We start from the raw sequence: 14813 nt of genomic DNA, 5'->3' as shown, positions 1-14813 counted from the left end.
TTTGCATCAGACCAATCGTACTTGTTTTAATCTAGGTGTCAATCAATGGATCACATATCGTCTGTTCGCTCCAAACTGTAAATCTTCAGTCGTACCTACTTCTTTGCTTCTCTATCTTTCACATGAGATGTTTTTCTGTACCAATGCTGTGTAAGGAACATTGATTGTTAGAAAGTGGTTTGAGTAACTCGTATAGCGTATAGCGTTTTTGGAGTTTTGGAGATAAAAGAACTTAAGTTTGAAATTGAACCGGAGCTCAACAATTTATGCGGAAAATAGGATAAGGAACGAATCAAACAAGCAGAGGTGCGGATTTCAAAAGCAGCAATGGATCATATCTTTATCAAGCATCTAGGAAGTTATCAAGGTTTGCATAAAATTTGGTGGCAATTGAGCGAGAGATTTGGAGCAAGATTCAGCCAGAACTGGGAATACAAAAAGATGGAAAGATACAGTCATGGATCGAGTGCACTGGATTCGCTTACCGGGATGTAACGACAACTTTAATAAATATAAGAAAGAAGTTTCCCGATACGGATCCTATTGCCATATTGCACAAATGTTAGATTTCAGATTCAATTTAGAATTTGATGTTCTGTATCGTAGAGTTGAAATTTTAAACTATGATACCAATCAAACAAAATCTTATATTGATTCTTCGGACTCCATACTCAAAATTTCTGATTCGAATTCGGGTTCAGAATCTATATTCACTTTCCCGTTCCCAAATTCAGATCTCTTATCTTCTGCCGCATAGCGCATTAATTTTCGTCATTTCAGGTTAATCTAAAATTCGACAATTCAATATAAAACTCCCATCAATTATAGCCGGCCGCCCTCGAATATTGGAACACAATATTTTTTATTAGTATGCGTCCATTTCGACATTTTTTTTTTCATTGAGAAGCACTGAGTTTGCGTGATCACATCACTTATGTCAAAGAAATTAATAATTCATAAGATTCTTGAAGGCAACTAAACATCCCATGTGAGGGTTTTGTTAATGCACACTTCGAGGACTAATCAAAGAAATGTTCACACTTATTCCTATGAAAACAAAATTTTTCTCCCCACTATACCTGATAAATGACTAACCATGGAATAGCTCGTCTTGAACAACCTATGAAACAACACATTATTCATAACGTACCCTTACTAATATTCTCCTAATATCCTAATGTGTAAGCAATAAAACAAAAAAAGAGGTTATCACATCCATTCTTGAAATTGACCATAAATTGATGCACAAGAAAAGCAAGATCGTACTGACTAACAAATCTGTTTTAAACGACAAGGAATGGATGGACAACAAACCGAGAAAAAATCTCTTTAGTACGGTTCGACGAATGCTCGAGAATGGGTCGATTGATTGCTCGTTATTTGTTCCCAAAGTGAGCGGAAGATTGGACCATATTTCAAAGAAATCCTAAGATCAATAGTGTACATTGACAACCGCGGGATAACTTTGTAACGCTATCGGATTTCCACCGAAAACATAAACATTAATCAAACAACTGTTCACAATGCAAAGCAAATGGAAAACAGCGCGGAAAAACATTTAATAATCGATAGCGAACGATAAACCGAGCGGTTCGGATTAATAGAATCGGAAGGAAAAATGAATTGTAATAAGAGTAGAAAAAATGTGAGAGAACCTACATTGGACAGGTGGAAGTGTACAGCTTGCTCTCTGCAAATTTGATCTCCAATGATACGGTTTTCTTTGTTTTCTGAAGTGGTGTGATGGCGTGGAGCAGTGTTTTTCGTGAAATTGTGGATAGGATATGTTCATGTGTGGCGTCAGAAAAGACGGTTAACGGCGAAAGCTAGTTCCTATATTTGTCAGTCTTTGTCTGTTGTTTTGCAGATATTTGTATGACACGATGTGCATATCGAAGTTGTTCTGTGATAGGTTCTACAGTGTAGAGTCAACGTTACTTTGTGCTGTGTTTTCTACTCCCAAAGCTTTCCATGTGTGTTTGCGTGAGGTAGGGGAGTTTAGCTTTAATATTGTATTAGGATTTTTAAAATATTTTGTTCTAATTCACACGATAGTAAAATGCTCTCTGAATGGAAATCACTCTCATTTTGTAGATTTTCAATTGACAGTTCTAACTAAGAAACTAAGAGGAATGTCAGTAGCCAATTAAACGGACCTGGAAGTAAAAAAGAAACATACTTAGCGAACATACAGATTTTGTGTTTAGAAATAAACCGATACATGGAAACATAACTTATTAGTTATGGAGTATTTAAACAGGCATAACATTCCATGTCACAGAATTGAATTATCCAGCATGAAAATAATTTATAGGTTATTTACAATATAGGGAGATTTTCTTCGATTACAAAATCTCCATAGCTCATCTTTCAGGCAATAGATGGAGTACAAGCTAGTAGAAGTCTGGATGTTTTGGATCAACCCAGCTATCAAGCCAATGTTTGATTTCTTCATGAGACCGGAAACGCCCTTTAGAAACGGCCGACGCCATGGCCCAGAACAAATAGTATCGGAGGAAGCAAGTCTGGGAAATACGGCGGGTGAGGTGGAACCTCCCAGTTCATTCTTTCTAGATATTGTTTGATACATCCATGAATATGCGGTCTGGCGTTACCATTCCGGTCTTTTTTTTCTTCCAATCTTTATATACATATTAATTGTAGTACTGGTTTGTATGGCATTAGGACAAACTTTACGTTCGGATAAATTTCTCGTTCGAGTGAATGTCTTTCGGGTAGATGGAATTCGAGTAAATATTAGAGAATCCTATTGAATAATGATGAACAATAATAATATTTTTTTTATCTTTGCTAAGCAATAGGTTGACTTGCATTAACTATTATTATTCAAAAATTTGAGAAGCATACATTTATGACGCACGGAATGTTTTGCCTGTTCTTTCTGCTAAATTGAAATCAAATAAACAGAAATCAAAATCGAATTTCAGTCTTCACCAAGCGGGACTAATTATGTTTGGTCTGTGCTTTGTTAAGAAAGTGCAATTCCAGGGAACATACATAAAATGAAGTGCTGGTAAAGTAATGTTCACGCGGACGGATATTTCCCCGCCAGGATGTGCATAATAAGAGTGCTTCAAGAAAACAAAGCACCGGAGGGTGCTACTGTACACTGTATGTTGTAATCAACGCGGTGCCGCCGGCAGCGTGGTGCGAAAATTATCATGCTGAGAATTTACATGGGTTGGGGTATACTCGACATAGCATTAGGTGCAATATGGCTATTGTGCCAGATGTAAAGAAAACGCATTATATGAAGCGCCTACGCCTACAATGATAGTTTTCTATCAGGCGCAATTTTAATATTACAGGTCGGACTCGATTATCCTCAACTAGTAAAACATAGCAGATCATGAAAAATCCAAATCGAAGATGGCTGCAGTTGCCAAATAACTCATTACTTTCTAAATAATTTCATTCAGCTTGACCTGTTTGTATGTATATTTCAATGTTTGTAGGGTTGGCCACCATGAATAGAAAATATACCCCGTTCCTGTTGACTGATTGATCCGGATTTTGGAAGACACCTTTAATTCTACTGTCATTATAAAACTGCGTATTTCATGATCTAAAAAATTCAATTTGGCTACCGCTGAAAAATGGCTGAATGGATTGACTTGGAGAACACAAAACATAATAAACAACATCAATTCAAATTAATATATATTCGACCATTTTGTGGCGGCGACCTTTTCGAATTTATGTTGTTCATAATGTAGTGAATTCTCCAAGTAGAGCCACACAGCCATTTTTCTAGAGGCGGCCAAATTGATTTTTTTAAGATCATGGAATTCACAGTTTTAAAATGGCAGTTGAATTAAAAGTATGTTGCAAATTCATTCAGTGATTAGGAACGGAGTCAAATTTCAATTAATATGGGACAACCCTACAAACACTCAAACATACATACAAACAGGCAAGCTGAATTAAACAATTAAAACATAATTGTTCATTTGGGAACTGCGTCCATCTTGGATTAGGGTTTTTCATGATCTACTGTGTTCTACTAGTCGAGCACCTTCATTTGATACCCATATTGATGGGGTTGTGAAAAATTATTCAAAATTTCCGAAAACCAAAAATAACATACTCCGGATAATCGAATCCCGGATAATCGAGTCTCCGGAAAATCGAGTCCGAGCTGTACTATCTTATTATGTGAAGGGTTGATATAGTACTCCCAGATACCGTAATAATCGACCTAGGTGTGATTCGTGTTCAGGTGTATTTTTAGGGAATCATCGTATATAATGCATCAATTACATTCTCTCACATTCGCTCAATGACACGAGCTTCAAACAAATAGAGTTAGACATGAAGAAAATTGGGCAACATCGATATCGATAAACACTCTAACAACCCCAACTCAATATCACACGCTACAGAATAAATCGTGCACTACTCTACTTAAACGTTTGTGTTACCAGCAGTCAATTTAAATATTTCATGAGGGTACTTATCCGTGAATACTTGCCAATCGAATCGATGTGGGTACTCACCTAAAAGAAAATATAAAAGAAGAGAAAACATTAATGACACAGCTCAAATCAGGATTGCAGTGACCACCAGCGTTCACCACAAACCGGCTGGCGCCATTATATTTCTGAAACAAAAGGTTACAATCAGATTTTCCAGTCAATTATTCCGGATTATAATACACCCAGAGGTGAGCAGTGAAATTTAATTCCTCAGGTACGATGCGCCCACCCAAGTAATCCAATTATTCTACCATTGACGTAATCTTCGTGCGCTAACAAACCGCTTCATGCGCTCTTCAACCTAGTCAAAAATCGAATTTATTTCACATCCTACCTAGCTCACTTGGGGGACAAACGGAAAGAAAGTGGAAGACTGAGGTTGACCTTGCAGGGCGCAATCCCGCCTCGCACCTGTCCCGCTATGGGGACCGGTTACGAAGCATAGACTTTCCTCGCAACCGTCTTATCTTCCTCAATTTCCGGCGTACATCAACGCGTAGCTGCTGCTCCCGTTTGGAAAATGGTTCAATATATGGAAAAGATGGAATTTCTTTTCCTGTTTTCATTATCCACCCAGATGGCTATGAAAGCATAGATAAATAATGTAGCACGAGTGAACGTATTTCTATTTAGTTTTCGATATAATAAATTTGCCACGTTATTGTTGATTTGATCAAGAGCACACAAATACGGGATTCGGCGGAAATTGGAAACATTGAAATGTGCAGTGTGGAAATCATTCTTAGTTATTGAAATGCATAAGTTTGATATTGAAGCAGGTTGAAAAAGTCAGGAAAGGTGAATTTTGCGAATGTTAATACTGTTCGTTAAAACTGTTCGAAAAAGAAGATTTATTCAGATGTAACTGATTTATTTAGTTTTATTTCTGAACTAGGGGAGACTAGCGAGCACCAGGGACTGTGAAGAAAATGCATAAAGCTGTAATTTTCAATCATTTGTAGTTTTTCCTTGTAAGTATTTTTTAAGTTCTTCAATCATAAGCCCAGAACAAATAACGGTTCTAATGCTGGCCGGAGAGTTGAGATCTCCAGATCTCCTTCCAGAACGAGGCAAAATATGTTACAAAGTGGCTATTATGACTTATGACAATTCCGTAATATCCGTATTACCACGATTCGATAGATAAACAGTACTCGAAAACATGAAATGATTATGGGAAATGCGGTTAAAATGAATATCCTAAGGAATATGTCCATTTACTGCGTCCACATACCGCTACAACCCCCGTTCATCGAAGAATATTATTACTTAAATGTTTAAGACATCAAACGGTTTTTATTATAAAAAAATAGTACATATTTCATTAAAAGAAAAAAATTAGTAAAATCGAACATTTTTCTAGTTTGCGGTTAAAATGATAACCTGATGGTGGTAAAACTAACACCTGTTCATATCATGCTAAATGGGTGAGATTTATACGTTGTTTCATGTGCAAATTTGTTTGAACCATTATTGAGAAAGTAGGTATATGTATTAAATAATCTTCATATATATAGATCTTCTAAATTCTAACTTTTGTCTAATTTATTAGAATAGAATATCAGAGTTTGACCTTGATTTGATATTCGTTACCTCAAAATGTACAATCTATCAAATATATACCGGGAATTTGTAATTTTGAATCATCCCGCTTGTGTGATACACAATGATAGAACGACCGATTTCACTATGTGTTCTCTCAAACATATGACACGTAGGGTGAACGGGAAGACATCGACACCGCATAAACCTTTGCTTAGTAATCATTGGCCCTGGACTTCACTTTCATCATCAACGAGCACGAGGTAAGACGTTTCTCCGTTAAAATAGATACGCTGGGTGATTCCCTAAGAAAGATATATTTATGAAACACACACCGCTGATCATTTCTCAGTTTTATTGTCAAGTTTGTACTAGTGTTAGTGGTCTCAATCTCAATTTTGAGCGATCTGTCATTTAGTTTGTTTATAGTATCAGTAAGAACGAGTTGACTTATTATTCGCTCGGCGATTGTTTGTATGAATAATTCTATTAGTCAAAGGCATTGTGTGAAATTTGTGTTCCAAATAAAATTTCTTGTGCCGAAACGTTGAAAATGTTGCAGAATACATTTAGTGACTCAACTATGCCGAAAACTCGGGTAGATGAATGGTGTATGAAATGTATTAAAAAATGAAAATACAAATTATTCTTTTCTGCGTCAATTTTTATTGAACCAATGTTTATTGAGAACATTTACGACATATTGGGTTGGGGAAAAAGAAATGTCGTATACTGTCAATATATGGCAACACTTAAACATATCTTGTGTTGTACCTACTTATCGAATCGGGCCATACTATACGGCTATTTAAAGAGGACAATCTGTGCTACAAGTGTCGTTCTGACAGTGTTATGATTGTCCTTTTCAGTCTCAAGTTATAGCGCGTCAAAGATGGAGTCCATCAAGTAAGAAATTCGCCATATTTTACGTTTTACTACCTGCGAGGTAAAACTGCAACGAAGGCGGCCGAAAAAAAATCGTGTAGTTCATGGACCCGATACTGTAACGATTCGCACAACACAGCGTTGGTTTGATGGATTTCGTTCTGGTGTAGTAGCTGTCGAAGATACACCCCGTACTGGTAGGTCAATCGTCGTGGAAACCGATAAAATCGTTGAAATCATCCAAGTAGACCGGCATGTGAGCACTCGCTCGATTGGCCACGAACTGGGTATAGACCATAAAACCGTTTTGAACCATTTGTAGAAGATTGGATTCCAAAAAAACATGATGTATGGGTGGCACACGAGTTGACGCAAAAAAATCTTTTAGACCGTTGATTCACCTGCGATGCACTGCTGAAACCCGTGGCCGAGTGGTTAGCGTCTCACATTATCATGCCGGGTGTTCGGGTTCGATTCCCGTTCTGGCCGGAGGATTTTTCGTCAAAGAAATTTCCTCCGACTTGCACTGTGGTCACGCGTATTCTAGAGCTTGCCCCTCGGAATACATTCAAGGCGTGTTATTTGGCTTAAGAAATCTCAACTAAGTATTAATGAATGACGCTAATTAATGCATATGTTGAGACGGCAAAAGTTCCACAGGGAACGTTAACGCCATTCAAGAAGAAGAAGCACTGCTGAAACGGAACGAACTCGACCCATTTTTGAAGAAGATGGTGACTGGTGATGAAAAGTGGATCACGTACGACAAACTAAAGCGAAAAAAGTCGTGGTCGAAGCGCGGTGAGCCGGTCCAAACCATCGCCAAGCCCGGATTGACGGCCAGGAAGGTTTTGCTGTGTGTTTGGTGGGATTGGAAGGGAATCATCCACTATGAGCTGCTCAGCTATGGCCAGACCCTAAACTCGGTTATCTACTGTGAGCAGTTTGACCGTTGAAGCAGGCGATTGACCAGAAGCGGCCAGAAATGATCAATAGGAATGGTGTTGTTTTCCACCAGGACAACGCTCGGCCTCACACATCTTTGATGATCCGCCAGAAACTGCGGGAGCTCGGATAGGATGTTCTATTGCACCCACCATATAGTCCGGACCTGGCTCCAAGTGATTATCATCTCTTCCGGTCCATGCAAAACGCTCTTGGTGATACTAAGTTGGCCTCAAAAGAGGCTTGCGAAAACTGGCTGTATGAGTTTTTTGCAAATAAGAAGGGGGGGTTTTATAAGGGGGGATATTGAAGTTGCATATTTGACTTAAATTGGATAATTTTAAGTATGTCAAATAAAGCGTCAAATTCCGATCAGAAATACGACATTTCTTTATTTTTGGTATAGATGAAATTCCGCTCCACTGCATGGAATTTCAACCGTCGCTCACTTCTCGCAAACAACTGTACATCGACATCGCGGTATTGCTTCATCGTGCGCGGTAAACAAACAACAAATGACAGCAAGTCGACACTGAGCGCGTCGGTCAGCCTATATATGAGGCTAAAGCAGACACTCAAATTAATACACAGAATATACATGGTGCCCTCATACACAACGATGAAAATTTGTATTCGAACTTGTTGAACCCACTGGTGATTATCGAGAAAAACGTGAAAATCAACGCCGCGTGCTATAAGACCGAAGTTCTGGGGAATGTTGTGGTCCGGCACTTCGGGACCTCTACGGGAAGGAACAGTACGTCTTTCAACAGGACGGCGCTCCGGCGCACATGGTATCCAATCGTCCAATCGTGGTGTCGAGAGATTTGACTGATTTTCTCGATCAATCTTTGTGCCCTCCCAGCTAACTTTCTTTGTTATATGATCATACATGCTAGCCAAGAAGAGGTAACATAAAATGAGCACTATGGATCAATTTAAGAAGCTCATTTCCAAGATCTGGGACGAGATGTTGATGGTCCAGGTACGTGCCGCGTGCGATTTTTTCGACAAACATCTCAAGCTCGTTGTCTCCGCCCAGGTAAATTTCTAAGCAGAGCTCTAGTGATGAGTAAAGAGTAGACTGGCTACCCAATGTTCTATTAGAGATGAGACCGAATATAGACAAAGTAGTTTGATCTATACTGATCCATGGTTTATTTTAGTGAAGAAACGGATAGTGATTTGGCCGGATACCGCATACTGGATATCCGGCCAGCTTCGAGGCCGGATAGCCGAATATTCGGCTGTTTATTAGCAAATACGAAGTTAAGAAAAACGACATATGACATGGTGCAAATAAAGCGTTAAATGTAAGAAAGAAATAAACAATTTTTAAAATAAAAATTTTGAACGAATATAAAATTTTTCGTTTAGAATAAATATCCTATTTAGCTTTGCGCAGTGGCGATATCGTAACCAATGAGGTTTTACCGAGGTGCGATTATTACTAGTTAAAAAAAATATCCTATTTAATAGTGTTTCATGTTTTCTACAAGGAATTTGGAAAAGTTTTTTTTTTCTGATAATGGTTTATATTATAACTAGCTGACCCGGCAAATTTCGTCCCGACCAAAATTCGTTTTTTTTTATCAATACCTTCAGACATTCACGCGCAAGTTCATGAGTCCAATCACAGAACTGTTCATTGATTGATATTCTAATCGACCTTGTTGAATTTACCTTTTACTAAAAAATTCCTAGTACTTCCACCAAAACTCATCATTATAATATGAGATTAGTTTCAGACACAATTCTCGTTCAAGATTTTCCAACCACTTGCAAATAACATGTTTCACCGTTACATGGAATAAATGTTTGAAACAGAAAATATGATAGAATAAAGAAAAACCCCTCCCATCTTCTCCCCTTAGAGAGGGGGAGGAGTGTCCATTTACCATAGAAACGTTTCGTGCCCGCTAAAGTCTTCACATGCCAAATTTGGCCCCTTTTGCTTGATTGATTTTCGAGTTATGCAGAAATTGTTTTCATTTGTATGACAGCCTAAGAGAGGGGGGAGGAGTGTCGAACCACCTTAGAAATGTTTCTTCCCCATAAAACCTCCACATGGCAAATTTAGTTCCGTTTGCTAGATTAGTTCTTGAATTATGCGGAAATGTATGCTTCATTTGTATGGCAGCCCCCCCTAAGAGAGGGGGAGGAGTATGTAACCTGCGAAAAAACGTTTATTGCACCCTAAAACCTTCACATGCCAAATTTGGTTTCGTTTGCTTGAATAATTCCCGAGTAATGCAGAAATTTGTGTTTCATTTGTATTGCAGCTCCCCCTTAGAGAGGAGGGTGGAGTGTCTAACCACCGTGAAAACATTTTTTGCGCTTCAAAACCTCCATATACCTAATTTGGTTTCATTTACTTTATTAGTTCTCGAGTAATACAAAAAACTGTGTTCCATTTACCTGGCAGGTCTCCCTAAGAGAGGGGAGGAGTATCTTACCACCGTGAAAGCATTTATTGCACCCTTAAACCTCCAGATGCCTAATTTTGTTTCATTTGCTTGATTAATTCTCGAGTAATGCAGAAATTTGAGTTTCATTTGTATGGCAGCCCCCCCTAAGAGAGGGGGGAGGAGTATGTAACCTTCAAAAAATCGTTTATTGCACCCTAAAACCTCCACATGCCAAATTTGGTTTCGTTTGCTTGAATAATTCTCGAGTAATGCAGAAATTTGTGTTTCATTTGTATGGCAGCCCCCCCTTAGAGTGGAGGGAGAGTTTTCGAACTATCATAAGAACCTTCCCCGACCCCAAAAACCCCTACATATTAGGCTGTCAAAAAAGTCCTGCGGTATTTCCGCGAGGTGTCGTTGTAAGCGCGTAGTTCTAGTTGTATTCATTGTATCGAGTCATACTATAGCTTGTTGGAAAGGTATTTTTGCGCGCTATAATATACTCCTTGACAGTGTTTTGTTTGGTTAAGTCGTTTGTGAGTTATAGTGTCGCAAATATGGAGCAAAAGAAAAAGAAAATCCGACATATTTTACAGTACTACTATGACAAAGGCAAAAATGCATCTCAAGCCGCCAATAAAATTTGTGCAGTTTATGGACCCGATACAGTTTCCATTTCCACCGCACAACGATGGTTTCAACGTTTTCGTTCTGGTGTAGAGGTCGTCGAAGATGCGCCACGCTCCGGAAGGCCTGTCGTCGAAAATTGCGACAAAATCGCTGAATTAGCCGAGAAAGACCGGCATAGTAGCAGCCGTAGCATCGGCCAAGAGCTGGGGATAAGTCATCAAACCGTTATTAACCATTTGAAGAAGCTTGGATTCACAAAGAAGCTCGATGTATGGGTGCCACACACGTTGACGGAAAAAAATATCTTTGACCGTTTCGACGCATGTGAATCGCTGCTGAATCGCAACAAAGTCGACCCGTTTCTGAAGCGGATGGTGACTGGCGATGAAAAGTGGGTCACTTACGACAACGTGAAGCGCAAATGGTCGTGGTCGAAGCCCGCTGAAGCGGCTCAGACGGTGGCCAAGCCCTCATTAACGGCCAGGAAGGTTCTGCTGTGTGTTTGGTGGGATTGTCAAGGAATAATCTATTATGAGCTGCTTCCCTATGGCCAAACGCTCAATTCGGACCTGTACTGCCAACAACTGGACCGCTTGAAGGTAGCACTCATGAAGAAGAGGCCATCTTTGATAAACAGAGGCCGGATTGCCTTCCATCAGGACAACGCCAGGACACACTTCTTTGGTGACGCGCCAGAAGCTCCGGGAGCTCGGATGGGAGGTTCTTTTGCATCCGCCGTATAGTCCGGACCTTGCACCAAGTGACTACCACCTGTTTTTGTCCATGGCGAACGAGCTAGGTAGTCAGAAGTTAGCCACAAAAGAGGCCTATGAACATTGGCTATCCGAGTGTTTTGCCAATAAGGAAGCGAGCTTCTATAACAGGGGTATTATGAAGTTGGCATCTCGTTGGGAACAAGCCATCGAACAAAACGGCGCATATTTGACTTAAAACAGATGATTGTAACTAATTTTATGAAAAAATGAAAATTAAAAAAAAAATACCGCAGGACTTTTTTGGCAGCCTAATACAATTTTTCATGTTGATCGGTTCAGTAGTTTCCGAGTCCATAAGAATCAGACAGACAGACAGACAGACATACAGAAATCCATTTTTATATATATAGATAAGTAGATTTTTGTAAGTGTATTGAGATTAGTGTAATACTGGCCGCGTAAGAGTAAGAGTTACTAGCAATCAGCAATCAATTATTTCCATTAAGATTGAGAACAAACTTAGAACTGTCTTCAGGGAAATCGAAATTTTTATGATTGGCGACACATTCACTAATTTGAAGACTCAACAAATGTTAGGCTTGGTGAAGAAGTGCGTTTCGCATGTTGCTGCATCAAAAAGGTATTTGGATAATGACGAGACTGCACAAAGAACACCGAATTACCTCGTATGAGAACACCTTTAAATACTGGAGAGGTCGTTTCAATTACTTAGAAGAAGATCAACATTATCTGACCTGTTGAACAGACAGACAAAAATCATCAAAATCAAAATCATCATACAAAAATAGTGAATCACGGGGGGAATAAAGGTTCTCAATAAACATTGCCTCAATAAAGATTGACCAGAAAAGAATATCTTGTATTTTCATTTTTTTATATACCGAAACCCAGGTGATTTAGAAATGACCCTCTCCGTTTTTTTTTAAACTTTGTACATATGATGACAGCTACCTAGAATCACAATTTTTATTGTCCGATGACCGATTTTCATTACGAATGTTTTTTTTCCAAAGTTGTATCCGGAATCCGTAATTTGTAAAAAAAAATAATCCAGATGTATGATTGAATTATAATACAGAGCAAAGTTGTTGGAAAATCAATGAACTACTTAGGATAAATAATGGTTTCCGGAAGAAATCGCACTAGAAAACAACCGCTCAGTAAAAGTGTAGTAGGCGAGAAATATTGTGTTGCGGTAGAAGACAGTCTGTGATGAAGCGCTTACTAGAAGATCGTATCCTATGTTTCAAACTAACCAGGTAATCAGTGGAACACAGGTTTGCGCGCGAGACATCTTGGCGGTTTGGGCCGCCGCGATTCCTTATCCTCGTCAAATGGAGGTTTCGCCCCCATTACATTGATCTCAGATTTTCGAAAAACGAAAACGAAAAAAAAATAATACTATACCGTTCTGAATCATATTTCTGACGCTTAAGGCATATGATGCAGAAAACTGGTCTAAGCTTTATGCACAGGTATTATTTGGTTGATATTTTTAATAAATTAGTTCAATACGCTTTTAAGCTTTCTACTTTGGTACCTATTTGATTGAAAACATAAAAAAATCATCGAATAAAATGCTTTTCAAATGAAGCGAATTTAAATCAAACTTCGGACACTACATAAAATTTCGGACAGATTGAATTCAAATTTTGGACACTTTATTTTGTAAATTTTTTGAACGAAAATTCCATTACACTTGATTAAATTTTATAGTCAACTGCGAAACATTTACCAAGCAATCACAGTAAACTGTTAACGATGATGAGAACTGATGAAACACGGGAGACATTTAAATATTGATAAACGGGTAAATTCTACGTGCTCACGCTAAGCAAATGTCAAACACAGACGATAATGAGTGGATTTTGGATTTTGGATGGTTTTTTTCCTACTATGTAATAATTCAAATGTAATTCTCAAATGAAGTGATAGTGAAACCAAGGGATTACGCTAAAGAAGCAATTGTGATATTTATTTTACAGTTATATCATCAGTGTATTAAGCATTTCAAGATATTAGAACAAAGTCTCCGAAATATGATGTTGTCCGAAATATGATTCTGAACGGTAAATTACGCTTTTTTTGGTGAGGCATTTTGTTTTTGTTAAATCATGTTGTTTTTCCCGCGTCACAATATTTCTAGCCTGCTACACTTTTTCTGAGCGGTTGTTTCTGTTGCAGTTGTTTTCTGGTGCGATTTATTCCGGTCACGATAAATAACATATTGAATACACCGTTAAAACATTTTGCTCAAAAATTCAATTTAATATTAAAAATGTCCATAGCTCAAAACATGATTTCCTCCGATATTTCTCAAAATATTTTTATTAGAAAAGCCTATCAATTTAACATTGTTTAATGTATCGTAATGCCATGTCGAACTAACCGAAATGAAGATATGAATATTTAAAAAATTAAGAAATTTCAACACTGTTAAATTGTAACCATTTGTTAAATCATAACAACAACATTACTGTACATCAAATTTCAATCAGATATGTGGATTTCAAGTCATGATGTTTTTTTTGCCAGTGATTCTGGATAACCCCTAATAAAAAATCAGTCGTGATTAAAATTGGTCATCTGATAATGAAAACTGCGATTATAGATAGCTACCAAAATATGTACAAAGTATCAAAAAATCAGAGAGGTACGAGGCAAAGGTGAGCTGATTTGGTGTGGAATTGCTCTATAACATTCACCCGAATTTCGTTCATCCGAAATATCCGTGAAAGCTAGGTAGTGAGGACTGAATCAAAACGGCTGTCAAAAAAGATCCAATTGAAATGTCAAAAGAGATCCAACGATCAGGAGTGTTATTTTTCTTATTATAATCAACACTATAAAAGAGGTATTGTTGTCAAGGGCAAAAATAATTAAAATTATAAAATGAACGAGCTACATTTTTCCGTCAATTGTTTGATTAACCATTGCATCTCTGAAAGAGCATCTCAACCTTTCACTGAGCAACGCATTTTTAATGTCCCCTCTCTTTGACATAACGTTTTTCCGAACGAAATAAAAACAAACGAAGTCAGAGTCACGTAAATGTTTACTCCTGCGATTTGAAAATATTCGATGAAAAGTGGAAGAAAGCGATGCCAGATGATTTTTAAAAAAAGTCTGTAAAAACATGTGAATGTCTGTTAAAAATGTGGAAAAGTCTG

The 14813-nt window shown here is 38.0% G+C and overlaps 1 protein-coding gene and 1 non-coding gene across 7 annotated transcripts in view; one reads left to right on the top strand and one right to left on the bottom strand.

Annotated features, from left to right (window-relative positions):
* LOC129778219 (TLD domain-containing protein 2) overlaps window positions 1-14813 on the bottom strand; it is a 438692-nt gene that overhangs the window by 359450 nt on the left and 64429 nt on the right. Inside the window, exon 1 of one of the 6 annotated variants that reach the window (XM_055784978.1) lies at window positions 1660-1765. The exons of the other annotated variants lie outside the window; for them this stretch is intronic. The gene's annotated coding sequence lies outside the window, so the exon portion shown is untranslated. Of the gene's footprint in view, window positions 1-1659; window positions 1766-14813 lie in introns of those variants that run through there. 6 annotated transcript variants of the gene reach the window in all.
* LOC129780687 (U4 spliceosomal RNA) lies at window positions 9262-9397 on the top strand. The gene has a single exon (XR_008744002.1). It is a non-coding gene; the product is annotated as a U4 spliceosomal RNA (small nuclear RNA).

The sequence above is a fragment of the Toxorhynchites rutilus genome, chromosome 3, assembly GCF_029784135.1.
Source record: "Toxorhynchites rutilus septentrionalis strain SRP chromosome 3, ASM2978413v1, whole genome shotgun sequence".
NCBI classification, from domain to species: Eukaryota; Metazoa; Arthropoda; class Insecta; order Diptera; family Culicidae; genus Toxorhynchites; species Toxorhynchites rutilus.
Note: the sequence above shows the minus strand (reverse complement) of the source record. Positions and strands in the feature narration are given on the sequence as shown.